Source organism: Marmota flaviventris, chromosome 8 (assembly GCF_047511675.1).
Source record: "Marmota flaviventris isolate mMarFla1 chromosome 8, mMarFla1.hap1, whole genome shotgun sequence".
In the NCBI taxonomy this organism is placed as follows: domain Eukaryota; kingdom Metazoa; phylum Chordata; class Mammalia; order Rodentia; family Sciuridae; genus Marmota; species Marmota flaviventris.
Window position 1 is genome coordinate 62,578,169 of NC_092505.1, and position 16,514 is coordinate 62,594,682.

The window sequence follows — 16,514 nt, forward strand, 5'->3', positions numbered from 1 at the left end:
GGTGTTTGAATGAATGGTACAAGGTCATACCAGGCAGTGACAGGTAGACCAGATGAAGCCCTCTAACAGTTCACAATGCCCCAGTGTCTTCTGTCTCTTGAATCCAGAGCCACTTGCCTTGCAGCTACTAGTTCCATTTTTTTCTTCCCTCACGCCATTTTTATCTCAGGAATTACTGTGTAGTGTAGCCGCAGAAAGAACATATTACTCTTCATCTATCTTCCTAGGTACAGGCTACCTTATAACTACACCTACCTAGAACCAGGTATCAGTCAATTTCAGAAAAGTACTTTTGTGACATCTATTGTAGCAGCTAAGGCCATTAATTTTGGTACGAATGCACTTTTTCATAGAAAGACTCTGTTAGGACCTTTATTATGGGGCCTTTTATTTAAAAGTTTTGTACATTCCCAAGAACTAGATTTAATGCATTGGTGACTTAGTTTTAAGTTTTAGCAGATAAGATGAAATAAATTAAAGAGGTAAAGAATCTTAGAAAAATGAGAAATGGCCAAGAATAATAGTTAACAGCCTGACCAGGGGGAAAAAAAGGAAAAAAATTTAAATGCAAAAACTTAAAACTCATAGCAGTGTAAAGATACTAAGTAAAAGTCAAAGAGCCCAAAATATTATTCAATGAATTTTAAAGAGATCAATGTATTATACAATACTAAATACTCCTGCTGGTTCTTTAAGGAAACAAGTTGAATTAATAGGAGTTTTTCTTTGGAAATGACTAGAATGTATATGCTAGGTATTTAAGAAAGATTTCCATTCCAAGAAGTCAAATGTAAAATTGGTGTTTAAAGAGGTAACCCTTTAGATATTAAAAAAAAAAACAAATGAATTAAAAAATACTGAGGGTTTTACAGAATGATAAATGTGGTCTTAGGGATATATTTTGTATTCTTCCGGGAATAAGTACACTGGAAGGGAATTACAAATTTGCCTCATTTTTTATGGATTAAGCACACATACGCCTTGTTATATATTTTTTTTAAATCTTTATTTTGTTTATTTATTTATTTTTATATGTGATGCTGAGGATCGAACCCAGTGCCTCACGCGTTCAAGGCAAGTGCTCAACCACTGAGCTACAGCCCAGCCCCCCCCCCCCCACACACACACTTGTTATATAATTCCTTTACATTCTGTACAATCATTCAAAAGAAATATATCATCTCTTGATGTACTACCCCCAAAGGGGAACTTACACTGAAAATTTTGTTGTTTATATGAAATTCAAGATAAGCTGGGAATTCTGTACCACTATTCATTCCCTCTAGAAATCATACTCAGGAAGTTCCAATGATCAGCCAACCTGTGGAACTAATGGGGGTTCTGCTTTCCTGTAGAGACCTACACTCCCAGATGAGCACCCTTGTTGCCTGAAACTTATAATCAGCTGACCCATTGGCCTGGTTCCTTGATGAGGATTTGGTCTCTCCACTGTCAGTAGAAGAGTGCTGACCCACAATATCAAAATGCTATACCCCTGATGTCCTTAGTGATGTTTCTACGAAGCCTCAAAGACCCCACAATTCAGTCAAGAGACTGGCCTGCTTTGATGACAAGAACTAGGCTAATAAAACAGAAAAAAATAAAGAATCACAGAAAAACAATGGATTCTATGAGAAAGGACAAAAGCCTGTATTTATACCTGATGATTCTGGCAATTGTCAGTGGGAAGGAAGCATAGCACAGATTATTTTTATAGGCCATGAATAAACACAGTACTCCCTTTTTTACTTCTGTCTGAATTTAGGAAGGTAGATTAACCCTTAATTTTCCTTCCTTTCATTCTCCTTCTTTGCTCATATGCATTTAGCTGTTTTGAGAATAATGAAAGGAAATCAAAGTGCCTTTGTCAGATTTGACAACCAAGTGCAAATAGATTGATTAAAAACATGATATTTCTTTTCTTCAGTTTAAATAGAGGAGAGATTTGTGGGTAATATGCATATTATGTGTTCACTGGTCACAAGCTAGCAGTGGGAAGAGGGAGAAAATATGGAGGCACCAGCACTGTTGTTCTGCTTTTAAGCATGAGATTGATTTTAAATTTTTTCCTGTGTGTCAGTTTCATTACAACCAAATTAATCCTCCTTTCAGTGACTTGAGACTTTTTTTTCTGAGCACCTCGTAGGAAAAAAATATGTACAGATGCTTCTCATTTTTCACAAACAGTGAGTTGTCTGAATGCTGAGTTAGTGGTCTTAACTCAGAAGAAGGTAGTTTAAATAAAATAGCTTATCAAAGAAGGCCTTTACTTTTAACTTAATTGTGTTTCTTCTCTCCTCGAATTCTAGCATGAAGGTAGAGAGCTCAGAATAAACTCATTTTTTTTTGCACTCATATAGAATTTCAATTTGAGGTTACTCCTTCATTTAGAAAACCTTGAAGGTCTTAAACAAGCTCATGAATGGTCAGCAAATACCTCATTTGCCTGCTTCTCTCCTTTGCCCATAGATGCTTCATGGAAATAGATAAAATGGGAGCAGAACCAGGTACTAGGTGAGGAATTGTAGGTGATGGGGAAATATTTGGTTTGAGCCAAGACCCAGGCAAGAGTCCTGGATGAAGGTAGGTATAACATAGAACCTTGTTCAATTGGACTAGAAGAAAAATAGTTTAAATTTGTGGAGAAGAATTTAGCATCTAAGTTATCCATGCTTATTTCCCTAATTTAAATTATATCTTATACAGGATTGTCTAAATTAGGAGTGAGAAAGAACAAAGAAAGGTAGTAGAGGGAAAAAAACAAAAACAAAGAAAATGAGGGGAAAAAAGGCCTGGTCTTGGTATAGGAGAGCAGTCAGAAGGTTGGAAGGAATTTGATATGATGATAGCCCACTTACCAAGAGACAGCATTATAATTGGTACACATAGCTGTGAAGTACACATGTCCATTCCCTGTGTGGGCATCTATGTTTTCTGCAATCTAACCTTACATCTTGCAAGACTTCTAAAAAAGAAGAATTGAATCAGATATAAAAATCAATTTTTATTTACAGTAAAAATACAAGTTGCAATAAATTATAAACTTTAAGAACTGGTTTATAGAATAAACATAAAATCAAGAGAATATGATCATTATTTTATGAATTAACTGTCCAAAATATAATTAATATTTTAAACCTTACTCTTTTGTTGAATATATTTTGATTGCTTCTTCATAAGACTATGCCTCTATAATAATTTCTATAGAGGAAATGAAAGAGAATTTAATTTTCCTCTACTACTATTAATCAAAAATTGTATTTTCATATTGATTATTTTAAAAGTCCTTTGATTTTTGCAACTCTTATTGGTAATATCATGCAAATGTTTAGAATTGTTATCAACTTAGGGAAAAGGAAATGTCTACTGACATTCTTTTATTTATGAGCTTTAAGATGTAAGAACACTGAGAATTTTCTTGCACAGTGATTATTTTTAACTACTATTTGAGTTGACAGCACTCATTAATTTGTTTATGGCCAACATTCCCATTCTAGTGGCAAATTAAGAGTAACTATCTTTGTTGATTTTCTTAATTTGTATAAAGTTAACAAGAAACTTAAAAATTTCTCAAATGAGTGAAATTTCACGTTTAACTTCACAACCATCATACATGAAGACTGTAGTACTCTGACAGACTCCTATTCTTTCCTATAGGAAAGAATTTCCATTTGGGTGACAGTGGAATCCTCTGTTTATAATTTTTCAGATATCTTTGTAAGACACATACATACTGAAATGTGACTATGTGTGGCTCAATACATTCTCACAAATGCACATTCATGAAATTGACATCATGATCAAGAACTGGAGAGTCTCCCCCGTGCCTCTTGGTTACCACTCCCATAGGAGGAATCACTATCTGAATCATACCTGTAGAAATCCATTTTGTGCCTGGCTTCTTTCACTCAATTTTGTGTTTGTGATATACATGTAGTTTATATGGTTTATTCCTGTGCTGTAGTTTTTCAGTATGCAAACACATCTCAATTTAAAAATCTTTTTCTATTATTTATAGATATTGAGTGTTTTTTAGTTTGGGGCTACTATAAATAATGCTGTGAAGAACATTCTTTGAATGTCATTTAGTGAACAAATGAAACCACTTCTGTGAGTTATGTTTTTGGAACTGATATTACTAGATCCTTAAGTACACAGATTCTTTCAAATAGTTTTCCCAAGTTATTGAGCTAATCTGCATAACTTTTACATGTTTGATGTTTGGAACAATTTTCTATTGACTTCTGGCTTTGTACATATCCAACTTTGACCTTTACTGTTCATTTAAATCTGGTGCTGGATGATATAAAATAATGTTCATATAATATTACTACCTTTGTCTCTTCAATGCTAAGCAAAATAACACCTGGGAAGAAAGGATATTCCTACTAGGTGCTAATAATTTTCAAGAAATGAATCATAATCTCAATTAAATTCTATTCTACCTCACTATATGCAGTACCAACTCAACTAATAGTTTAGGACAATTCACAAAATAACTGGAGCCACTAAAATGCCACCTACTACTAGAAGAAGTATTATTGAAGAAAAGACAGTTGGAAGGAGGCAACAGTTGTACTCTATTGTAACTAGAATACCAAGATTTTTGCAAATTTTAAAAATCATATGACTAAATTGAACAAATTACTAAAATCTTCCTCTGGAATTTGCAAAAGGGCCTTGTCAGGGAGTGGTCCTGAAGCACTAGATTATCCATTACCTGTTGCTTGAATGTTGTCACTTTGAGGTAAAAAAAATTACAAAAATTAATTTGACATTCAACATTAAGCATATTTTGTTCTGTGTCAAATGTGGTTGACCAAGTAGTTCTGCTAATTTTATCTAAGATCACTTGGATGTTGGGGGAGGTCAACTGATCTAAGGAAACTTTTACCAGGAGGATTTGGCATGCTTCAGATCTTTTCAAGTTCTTCCATGAAGCCAGTCCAAGGTTTGTCTCTTCTCTTGGCAGGAACTGGGAGCATGAACAGAACAAGCTCCAATGTGCAAAACCATTTTAAATCTCAGTTGCATCACATTTACCAATTTCTTTTTCTTTTTTCTTTTTTTGCAACTGACCATCAAAAACTGTTCAATCATCCAACATATCACCAAAATCTCTGAGGGAGTGGGAACCTCCATTAGATGATTCTAGAATAATTATTTTTAGAATGACTCAGTAAATAAAAGGAAAAATAAGAACTATCATAAAATGCTGTGATTTGAACATGTAACTTTTTGGTATTTTATTATTTTTTTTTTAGATATATGTGACAGTAGAGTATATTTTGACATATTACATATACATGGTGCATAACATTCTAATTAGGATTCTATTCTTGTGATTGTACGTGATGTGGAGTTTCACTGGTGGTATATTCATATATGAACGTAGGAAAATTATGTCTGATTCATTCCACTGTCTTTCCTATTCCTATCCTTCCTCCCTTCCCTTCATTCCCCTTTGTCTAAACCCACTGACCTTCTATTCTTCACATTTACTAATTTCTTGATTGTCATGGAAAACCATATGGGTAATTCCAAAGTGAAAAGTGGGATTGGGCTACAAAATTCTGTAGCAACAAGCATTGATAAAAAGGAGGAGGAAGATTAAAATCATGCCATCAAAATGTGACAATTGGATACCTAGGAAATCTGCCTCTGGTCATCCCAATCTTCCTTCCATTCATACCAGAAGTACCATTTGGGGTAAGAGGGTTGGAAGAGCAAAGTAGATAGAAGACACAGCTATTGTATAATTTTTGTCTTAAAGGAAATATTCCCCATTCAAAATGTCTGCTTTCTTGCTACCTAAGCCTTCCATAAATTCTTTTCACATAGAAAAGAGCAAGGGAAATTTTCACATTTTCTAGGGCTACATGGAAAACAATGATACCTTTATAGCATACTGTACTGGGCTGCTTCTGGTGAGGGCCAAACTGGGTGAGTTCCCTAAGGTCTGTGATGCTTCCTATCTTTATAAGCCTGGAACTAATTCCTGTCAGATCTTTGCAATTCAGAGAACTAGTTTGCAAAGTCTTCATTTTAAATTAAGCCTGAGGCTGCTCAGGTTTTCACCACTAGGTAATCCTGCCTTGGGTGTATGAATTGCTTTTCATATAGAAGCCCTTCAAGAATGACATAATGTAAGTTTTATCAGTCACTCACATGTGAGTACAGAAAGGTTAACCGTGTCTCTCTTTTACTGAGGTTTCATTGTCATTTGTTTGGTGTTATTTTCTGGGAAAAAGAAAAGGGAGAAGTGTGAAAATTGAAGCAGGAAAGAATAGGAAAAGATGTGCTTTGGAAATTCAGAGGGAAAAAAAGAGTAGACATTCCCCTTTCCAATTTGGGGACTGGCATTAATATTCTATTATTAATCATTCCACTCACTTTGAGAACATCTTATTCTTGACTAGAAAAGTAAGAAATATCTTCATCCCAAACTACTAATGTATTATGAAAGAGATGCCCAACCTGAACTACCAGGATGATGTTGTTTTGTAGAAAGTTTAGATATAGTAGGGAAGTTAGGCATTCTTTTTGCATTACCAAATAGAGTTATATAACTGTTAATCTGTTAGGTCATTGACTATTTTAGTTGGTTGATGTCCTGATATCCTCTATATACATTGAAGAAATAGTTCATGAAATGTCCTAGAGAAAACACATTAACATTTTCTGTATTGAATCTGTATGTAGAGTTACAAATGCTTTTGAGATTTAAGAATTAAGGTAAAAACTTATTTTAGTCAACTTGAAGAGAAATCAGAATTGCAGTATTGAATAGAAATCTCATTAAAATGGAAGTTTATTGCTGTGGAGGATGAAGGGATATATTGTTTATTGAGTTTTTTATTTGTTTCCATAAAACAAATGTTAGGTATGCACTGTGTCTGCAAACAATAACAAATGGAAGAGTTGCAAAAGAGTATATTCCTGCCAGTTCCCAAGGAGTACCTACAATTATCCTTTCCGCTGCAGCTATATTTAAATGTAATATAAGATGTTCTTCATATGATTGGTGTGTTTTTCACATTTTGTTAGTAGTTGATGGAAGCATGGACAGAATTTCTTTCATACTATTCAATTTTTAGAACTATGTCTTAGACAATAGCTTGGTAGGGATGCTTTAAACGAATTACTAGTGCCATGTTGTTCATATTTAGAGAGTTCATATTTAGTAAGGAAGTAAATTATTCTTGTAAGATTTTCATGTGTCATTATAGAATATTAATCTCTGAGGTCATTGCCATTTGTACTAAATTTCACTCTCTAAGGCCATTTCATTGACACTCCAAGGCTGTGTTTATTTGAGGGCCAAAACTGAAAACCTTCTGAGATTTAATTTAGTGATTTTTTTCATTTAGAAATATCATCTTTGCCTGGATTTGGATCTACTCACAGATTTTATAGTTTGATACCTTCTTAAGTCTCTGAGATTATGTAAATATAACTCTAGTTTGGGCCTCAGAGTCTAAGTTTCATCTTTAGTAACCCCTATACACAGGTGTGAATACACACATCCCTAGCAGTGCATAGGACTGAGAAAATTCACCAACACAATAGCCAGCATTAAATGTATTGATATTACACAGATATTCAACCTCCAATTTTACATGTATTTTCAAACAAGTAACATGGTCTTCAAGTAGAATATTAGGTAACTGCACTGAGGGTTTTCGACACAAGAAGACTTGGCCATCCTCAGGTTCAGTCCTTCAGTTTCAGTTGGCTGTATCCAGAGTGGATGGGAAAATCCTAAATAAATTCCTACCCAGCCGGCATAGGGTGGGAGTGCTTCAGGGGAAATGAGATTATTCAGAGGAGCCAGCTGTCTCGGCAAAGGGTATAAATGAGTCATACTGCTGCCCTATTGCCTTTCTTTTTCTTCCTGTCTGTCCTCTGTTTGGTGTAAGACAGAGACTTACCTTAAAAGGGACTAAAATCTTTAGAGATCAAAGGATCAGTATGGAGTGTCTTTCCTCAGAGCTCACTTTTTTTTTTCCTAGCCACAGACTTAGAATAGACAGGATTTCATTCTAAATAATCGCACCCATCCAATTTTGCCACATAGTTGACTTTCTTCTTTTCTACATTACCATACCTCCATTCTGAGATCAGGGCAGAACAGGGGGAAAAGAGGTGTGAAGAGATAGATAGGAATAGGTTGGATTCGTTCAAACTAAGCATTCTTTATGTGGATTTTTCAAAACTCCAAAAAGAAGGGTTAGAAATTTCAAGAGATCCAGCAGTAATTGTGAAAGTCTAGTTCTCTCAGAAATCATGGACCATATGTTGGATTGGATTAGGGTCAGTTTATGTATATTCCCCATCTTTGTTTTCAAATGTGTTGGGAAGATGTTTATTTTAGAGAGAAAAATGGGGATACTTGCAACTCTGAATAACAGGAGGGATGATTTATGGTAAAGACACTGAGCATGATTGAGGTTAGATGCATTGTAGAATAGCAAAGTGTGAAAGAAGTAATTGAGTACTTTCTAAATGAAATCTGGGTTTTGGAACAGATGGGACTACAAACAGCAGAAAAAGCTGAGGGTGGTGATAGGAAGATAATCACAAATGTATTAATACAAGGAGCTCTTACTATATTTATGTCAATGACAAGATAATTAATTAGTACTTCAGAAGTTTTACTTCTTTAAACCTTGCCATAGTATTGCATGGCTTATGACAAGAAAATGAAATAATGATTTTTATGCAGCTTTCCTAATCAACAAAATTGTGTAAATAAATAGCTACACACACATCTACATTTACATGTATATGCATACGATTTTTGAGTGAGCATTTATAAGGACAAATCTTTCTTACTTGTCAATGCCTGACCTAAATCCAATTACATAACTAGATTATTTTTTTTCCTTAAAAATATCTACTATTGGGCTGGGGACATAGCTCAGTTGGTAGAGTGCTTGCCTTGAATGCACAAGGTCCTGGGTTCAAACCCCAGCACCAACTCAAAAAAAAAAAAAATCTACTACTTAGCCAGTACTTGCTTCTGGCATCTCTTTCCATGATAATGTTGTGTAACAAACCCCCTTCAAAAATATGCATTTCCTCTCATCTTCATAGATTTGCCAGCTAACTTTGTCTTGACTGACCTAGACAAGGCTCAGCTATGTGACTGTGTTGCAGGTTGCAGGTCAGATGGGCTTGCCACCAGCCTGCAGTTTAGGTTTCGTTGAACTTCACATATATTCATGCTGGAACCCGGGCTTCAGAAGCAAGGCATGTTCTTCTCCTGGCAAATTAAATGAGCTCAGTCGAGTGAGCCAAAATACCATACAAATATAGTTTCATTACAGAGAAAACCAACATTCACTATGTATTTGGTGCTTGTTATTAGATCTTAGACTGACTTATATATTTCATATTTACACTTTGCAGTCAAAACAAAGAAGTATAGAATTTCTTTAGTCCAGGAATCACCAAGTAGATACCATCCTAGTATCCAGTCTGATATAATTTTCTTTGGGTTTGGTACAATCCACTTATAAACCATACGTCTGGTGCATGGCCCTTCATCTAAGATAAAATTTTCAGTAATGATTAAGAGAATTTCATTCTATGTTATGGTTTGGATGTGAGGTATTCCCCCAAAGCTCATGTGTGTCATAATGCAAGGAGGTTTAGAAATCAAATGATTTGGGTCATAAAAGCCTTAATCCAATCATTGAATTGGTTGTTCCCCTAATGGGATTAGCTTGAGTAGTGACTAAAAGCAGATAGGGTGTTGTTGGACGAGGTGGGTCACTGAGGGCATGTCTTTGGGGTATATATTTTGTGTGTTGACATTAGTCTCTCTGCTTCATGGTGGCCATGTCTGAAGCCACTTTCTTCTGCAATACTCTTCCACCATGATATTCTGACTTGCCTCAGGTCCCAAAGAATGGAGTTGGCAGCCTATGGACTAAGACTTCTGAAACCATGAGCCCCAAAATAAACTTTTCTTCCTCTAATTGTTCTTGTTAGGTCTTTGGGTCTCAGAAACAACAACAGCAACAACAACAAAAAATGACTAAAACCCTCCATCCCTTATTTTACCACAAACCTTTAGATTTTAATGATTACAGCTATAAGAACAAAGAGTAATATAAAAATTCTGATCCATGGGGCATCGAGACTTCAGTTCTTTCGCCTTTGCAATGTGAAGAACCTTGAGATATGGAGACTATGGTTGCCATTACTCCTCATTAAATAGGTTAATATTTTAGATTCAGTGAGGAAAATACACTCATAAAGCACTTATTACTTTAGAAATAGCAATGCATGCTTTACTCTGTGGCTTCCAGGCATAATTATGATCACTGTAACCAGGTAAAGTAGATCTGTGACTTGTAAAGCAGAATATGTAATTCACTTGTCTCCCCTAGATCACCTGCTATAAATTCCTATTTCCTATCCACCCATGATGTCATTTAAAATATTGTTGCTGTGTAAGAATACCAAATGCTTGATGACTTGATAATTCATTAAAACCCTATTTTCTGTAAAAAATAAAAAAATTTCAGAAAATATTTAACCCATATCCTATCCCTATTTCTCAAAATTGACTGCAACTTGGACAATGGGTTAAACGTATCTAAAATATTTACCTTCCAACATTCATTCATTTAATATAGTTGTTCTACTTAATTCAAAACCAAAGAGCAACATCTGAGTTGAATAAAATTACTAAATGGCAGACACTCGTTAAAGCATTGCATTCATTTTATCAAGTACTGTGAAGTGGTTTTAATATGTATAGAATTTTGTTTGTTGCTATTTATTAGAATAAATTCTATCTTTACTTTGATTTTATCTTCCAAGGTAAAAATTACAAGTTTTTCTTACAGGCCCTGATATTTGAAAAAATATGTAGATGTATAAAATTATACAAACAATATACATCATAGAAAAGATAGGAGTATCTCTTGTGTATTCATCCCTAAAGTCATAATCCATCCCATTGTAGTCTACACATTTAATATTAGAAAATATCAAGAGTGTCTTAAAACTAATTGAATCTGCTAACATCTTGATTGAAAAAAAAATGGGTCTTTTATGGAGGCCATGCCAGTTTCTGTAGACCGTTCCTTTGTACCATGTTTTAAGGTCAAGAAGGGGTCAAAGAACACTTGTTGTTCTAATATCAAAATATGTAAAATGCCTTACATGTTAGTTTTTACTGATGCTGATATGGCATTTTGCATTTGACCTCTGTCACAGGAGAATGGTTTTAAAAAATAATTAAAGCTAAGCATATTTATCCAAGGGAACATTATTGCTAAACTTTATTTTCATAAGATAGCAATGAAACATTCAACCATTAGAACAGAAATATTTGATAGTAATATCTAAAGGTGGTTTCTGATTTCCAAAATATAGAAGGAATGATGATGCATTCTTAATCTTCAAACATTCCATCCTTAGAAGCAACTGCTCCCTTTCTTCTTGAATCACAAGTGAAATGGGTTTGTAGTAATGTGGCTTTAGTCTATACTAGAAGCTCCATCATCCCCCTCTGTTTCTGATAACCTCTGAAAAAAAGGATTGGGACCAGGTTAGCTAAAGGAACAAAAGGTCAGAACTGAAAGTAGTATTAACAATTTTGTTTAGGCAAAATCCAGCAATAAAAATGCTAACAAAATTTCAAATCAAAGGAAACAATGAAGACTTTAGAGTTGAATTTGGGACCTTTACTGACTTGGCGTGTCATCTTCTTCCTCTGTAAACATTTTAACTGTTCTAATTTCTAATGTTGTGTGTTGTCCCTTATGTCACTGCTACTCAAAAGTGTGGCCCATAGACTGATCCAGGGCTAACTGGTAAACTGAAATGAACCACACTGAGATGAACATAAAAATTGAGAAGGAATGTTTGAGTAAGCATACTTACCTGGTATGATGGTTAATTTTATATGTAAGTTTGACTGGATTAACAATGCCAAGATAACTAATAAACTAATAAACATTATTAATTTCTTTATGTGTGTGTATTTGGAGAAGAAAATAGCATCTAAATCAGTAGACTGAGTAAAGAACATCTGTTCTCACCTATATGGGTGGGCATCATCCAAACTTTTGAGAACTCAATTAGAACAAAAGTGCAGTGGAAGGGCAAATTGTCTCTCTTCTTGAGCTGGGAATCTTTCATTGCCCTTAGGTATTAGAACTCCTGATTCTCTAAATCACAGAAGAATCTGTGCTCTCAAAGAAGAAGTCTCTGTCAAAGACTTAGCAAAATTAATTTTCCATTAAAGTAAAATCTGGACAAAGCCCTGTTGCAGATGGAAATTCCAAAATAGCTCTTCATCAAGTGCTATAAGAACTTACATGCTACAGCTGGTGTTAAAGTATTTGCCTAGCATGCCCAAGGTCCTGGTTTCAATCCCCAGCACTGGAGAGTTAAAAAAAAAAAAAAAACACTTTACATGCTCATCTCATGTTGAGATTATAGAGCAGCTAGGTCTTCAGACCCTCCAGCACAATGGGAATCACTGTTTCAGACCCTAGCAGCAGTATTAAGTTTTGGCTGTAACTCAAGCCTTGCTTTTCTAAGTTGTTTCTAATATCCTGTTTGGTTAAACAAAGTATCTAAATCAGATAAGAAAATACTTTTAATTATACTGTAGAGAGTTATCCACCTAAAAATATGTTCTTCTTTCCAATCGACCTCTGTTGGTCATAGCATGCATGAGTCCAGCTTGGATTCAGACAAGCTGCCCAAGCCAAGAGTTAATATTAAACCTACCTCCTTTAATCTATCTTGTAAAATACTTTTCTTAGTCAATATGACCTCAGTCAATATGACATAGCTTCTCCTCTAGTATTCTAGTTTTTCTTTAGAATTGAAAACCATGGAATTGTAATATACTGAAAGGAATTGAGATCATGTCTCCCAAGCACTTAAAAAAATTTCATAATCATAATGAATCTTTGATCTCTACTTACTTCACTGTCCTTTTGAAAATCACCACATTTGCTATTCTCAAAATTCTTGAACACAAGGCAGAATCTGTTGTTTGTAAGTCTCTCTCCCAAAGAAGAATAAAACACTGAAAGACAGTAATGGACAAATGCAAATCTGTTTTTCTACTTCCCTTAGAATATCAACCACATTGCTTTGTACACTGAAGATGTTAAATTTAAGTACTCGTTAAATGAAGTTGCAACATTCTTATAGCTTCTCCTATTCATTAGTTTTTGCTCTTCTCTTTTTTGAATCTACTCAATTTTTATATTTGGATAGTAAATATATTTAATTAAATTTTACATGTTTAATATAGTTTCTTCTGTGAATGCCTTACTTAGTATTTTGCATATGCTGTAAAATAACATTTCTTTTTTAAAATCTATTTGCCTGACCTTTACAGAGTGCTTCCTTACAGTCAACATCTAAAACAGCAGATCTTTTGTTTACATTTGCTGTATGCAGAATATATTTGTGTTTCTTATCATCATTCATGCTTATTCTTTTTTCAGTGTTGTTTATCTCTAGGCTCATCTTCTTAGTGAATATGAGTGTCTGTTAGATTGTTTTATCCTATGCTAAAGCATGTATCTTTTCCAAGCTCAATCTTATTTTAGTTGTTTTCTGCTCACATTTGTAAATGTGTTAGCAATCCTTACATTATTTGCAGTTCACTGACATTTGCAATATCTTTAAATCTAGGGCCATCTGCAACCTCTCCATAGTCAGCTTCCATACAGTGATGAACCTTTTAATAGCCTCACTAAGAGTTTGCCAAGAGTAGATCTCCAATCATTAATGATCAGTCTTCACTAATTGCCAAATCAATAGTATTAATTTCAGATTAAATTAGAATTGAATTAGAATTTTAACATCTATTTTATATTAATTGAAACTCAACTGTAACAGTGGTCTTTATTACTTGCTTATGATTTCATCCACTATAAAACTATCGGAAATGATGTCCACCATTTGTTCTTCTCAAGATAATATTGCTTATCTGTCATCTTGATGTTTATGATTGTTCTCTAAGAACATCTGTTCCTTTTAAAAACTGCTTATGTCAGCCTCCAAAATCATTCTCTTTACCTATTATGAAGATTAGTTCCATTCACCCATTATTACTACATCTTTTAGATATACATAGAGCTCTCTCTTTTTTCCATACCTTTGCAAAAATCAAATTTAATCACTCTGACACCCAACCATTAAGTCAATTTTCCAATTATTCCATTCTCTGTTATTCAGAACTGTTTTTGTAGAATTTTAATTATATCACAATCATACAGAGTAATCTTATTTTATTAAAGCAAAATTTAAGAAATTATCTGAATCTCTCAGATTTGGACTTATTAATGTCATGTGTCCCATTTTTTCATTCTGTTTATTCAATTCTTTCATCTTTCATGGCATCACCTGAGGTTTTAAAATACCTTTGAACACGTGAGTCAGCCCTGACTCATCCTTCTTTTGTACTATTCTTTAAAAAAAAAAATTCTACATTATAATACCCTACCATTGACACTATACTAGTACATTAATGGAAGACAGTCAGGGTTACTATGGCATACTAGATTCAGATTCAGATTTCTGCAACCCCAGAGGGAGTTTCAGTGCTTGCTTGGAAACCCAGTCAGCTACTCCTTGAACCTGTTTTCATATATACTCTATCTGTAGACTTTATCTATACCATATAAACTGTAGGCCCACTACCATACCCAGGACCTCAAGCCCATGGAGAATCCACCTATTCAGCCTGAATGTTGAATATTTCCTATCCCTAGTTCAACAAAGTACATGCCCACCAGGGCTATGGTTTCAACCTCCCTGAAGACCATCCCAAGCAAAGGGCAAACTTTTAGTAAAGCAGTTACACTGGACAGTGAGAAGGCTCCTCTTGTGTATTATATTGGTTCCCACTCTCTGTTCCCCATTACTTTTTCTTCTATTTGCCTTTGTACATATCCTTTCACGTCCTTACCTTCATGCTCTTCTTCTCTTTTAATAATTTGTTTCTTTTTTAACTCAAATCTGTTCCAATCAAATAAAGACTGATAAAAAAAATCTCCATTCCATCAAGATATTCTGAATCCCCTGCTAGTTGCCTACTCATTCTGGTGAAAATAGATGGAATGATTTATGGAATTAAATATAATACACACACACATATTTGCATATATAAACTCTTCCTTGTAGCAATCCACCCTCACATCCAGCATAAAGAAACAAGTGAAAAGAGCTGAATTTGATCAGCATGAAGTAAACTCAGCAGGATGAGGTCAAAATGTTATAACTATAAAAATAGGATGAAAGTCCAAAAATAAGAATGGGGGAAGGCAAGGGAGAGAAGGTTCCTGTAAATTTCTTTGATATCAATACAGTACCAAGTAAAGCAGCATCTTCTTTATAGTAGTGAGGTTTATGAAAATTCATATTTCAAAATTGATAATTTTAGTTGTTAATTATTCTGTTTACAAAAGTATTAAAATAGTGCTTTTAATAGCATCTCCCTTATGCCATTTCAAATATGACTCTATTTACAGAAACTCTATTATATAACAGCCTTTTGAATAAAAATAAGTGTATCAAATGTAACAATGTATGGATTCAGAGAAATCGGAAATTGTGAATTAAGCAAATCATTTATTATTCAGCAACTATTGTATCAGAATCCATTTGGATAAATCCACAAAGGCGAAAACATTGAGTCATTGGGGAAAAGGAAAATGTTTTATTCAAATTTTTAGCCTTTGTCTAGTACCCAGCATAAAATAGATAATTATCATTGGTTATATTCCTTAGTTCACAAAACCTGAGATGAGGATTTAGGCATACACAATTTATTGAGGAGTATTGCTTAAGAAAATTCTGTAAGTGGGAAAGTAGGATAGGAAAGGAGAAAGACCCAAAAAAGATATTGCCTTAGGAAAACTCTTAACTTACCCTGGTACATGTTAAGACTCTGGATTGTGGCATGACTGCAGAGTTGTCCCACCGTCAGAAAAACCAAATAGACTGAGCTTTTAAAACCTGGAATCTGTCAATCATTAATCAATTGGGAACAAAGAAATTGTAACCAGCCAGGAATTTCTACACATCTTGGATTCCATCCCCCAACAGAAGAAGCTTCAAATCCAACCAGCTAACCATAGTTCTCAAATAGCTGAAAGACAAGGGCACCTTCTGGAAAGGAAATTTTGACTGTGCCATCCACTGTGGTAAGAAATACATGTTTGTTAGGTGAATGTAGGGATGCATGTGATACAATCAAATCTCACATTTTATAGGAGGACCAATATTTTCTACTTTTTTATGGCAATAAATTTTATTCAGCATGCTCCGCACGTCCCATCTGGCTGAAGCAGTGTTATTTTGGAACCCACATTTAAGTTATAAGTGAATATCAACAACTACCAAGCCGAAGAACACAACCAGTCAAGGCTCAGCAAAGGATATTTGTGCTTAGCTCTATTGACAGAATAAAAGCAAGATATTTCAACAGATTCATAGACAGATGGATAGGTTGAGACCATTAACAA

At 34.4% G+C, this 16,514-nt stretch overlaps 1 protein-coding gene and 1 non-coding gene across 2 annotated transcripts in view; both read left to right on the forward strand.

Annotated features, from left to right (window-relative positions):
• Nucleotides 1–16,514, forward strand: part of Lsamp (limbic system associated membrane protein) — a 592,547-nt gene that overhangs the window by 505,346 nt on the left and 70,687 nt on the right. The gene's annotated exons all lie outside the window — the stretch shown is intronic.
• Trnas-uga (transfer RNA serine (anticodon UGA)) lies at nucleotides 8,905–8,984 on the forward strand. Its single transcript has one exon. It is a non-coding gene; the product is annotated as a tRNA-Ser (tRNA).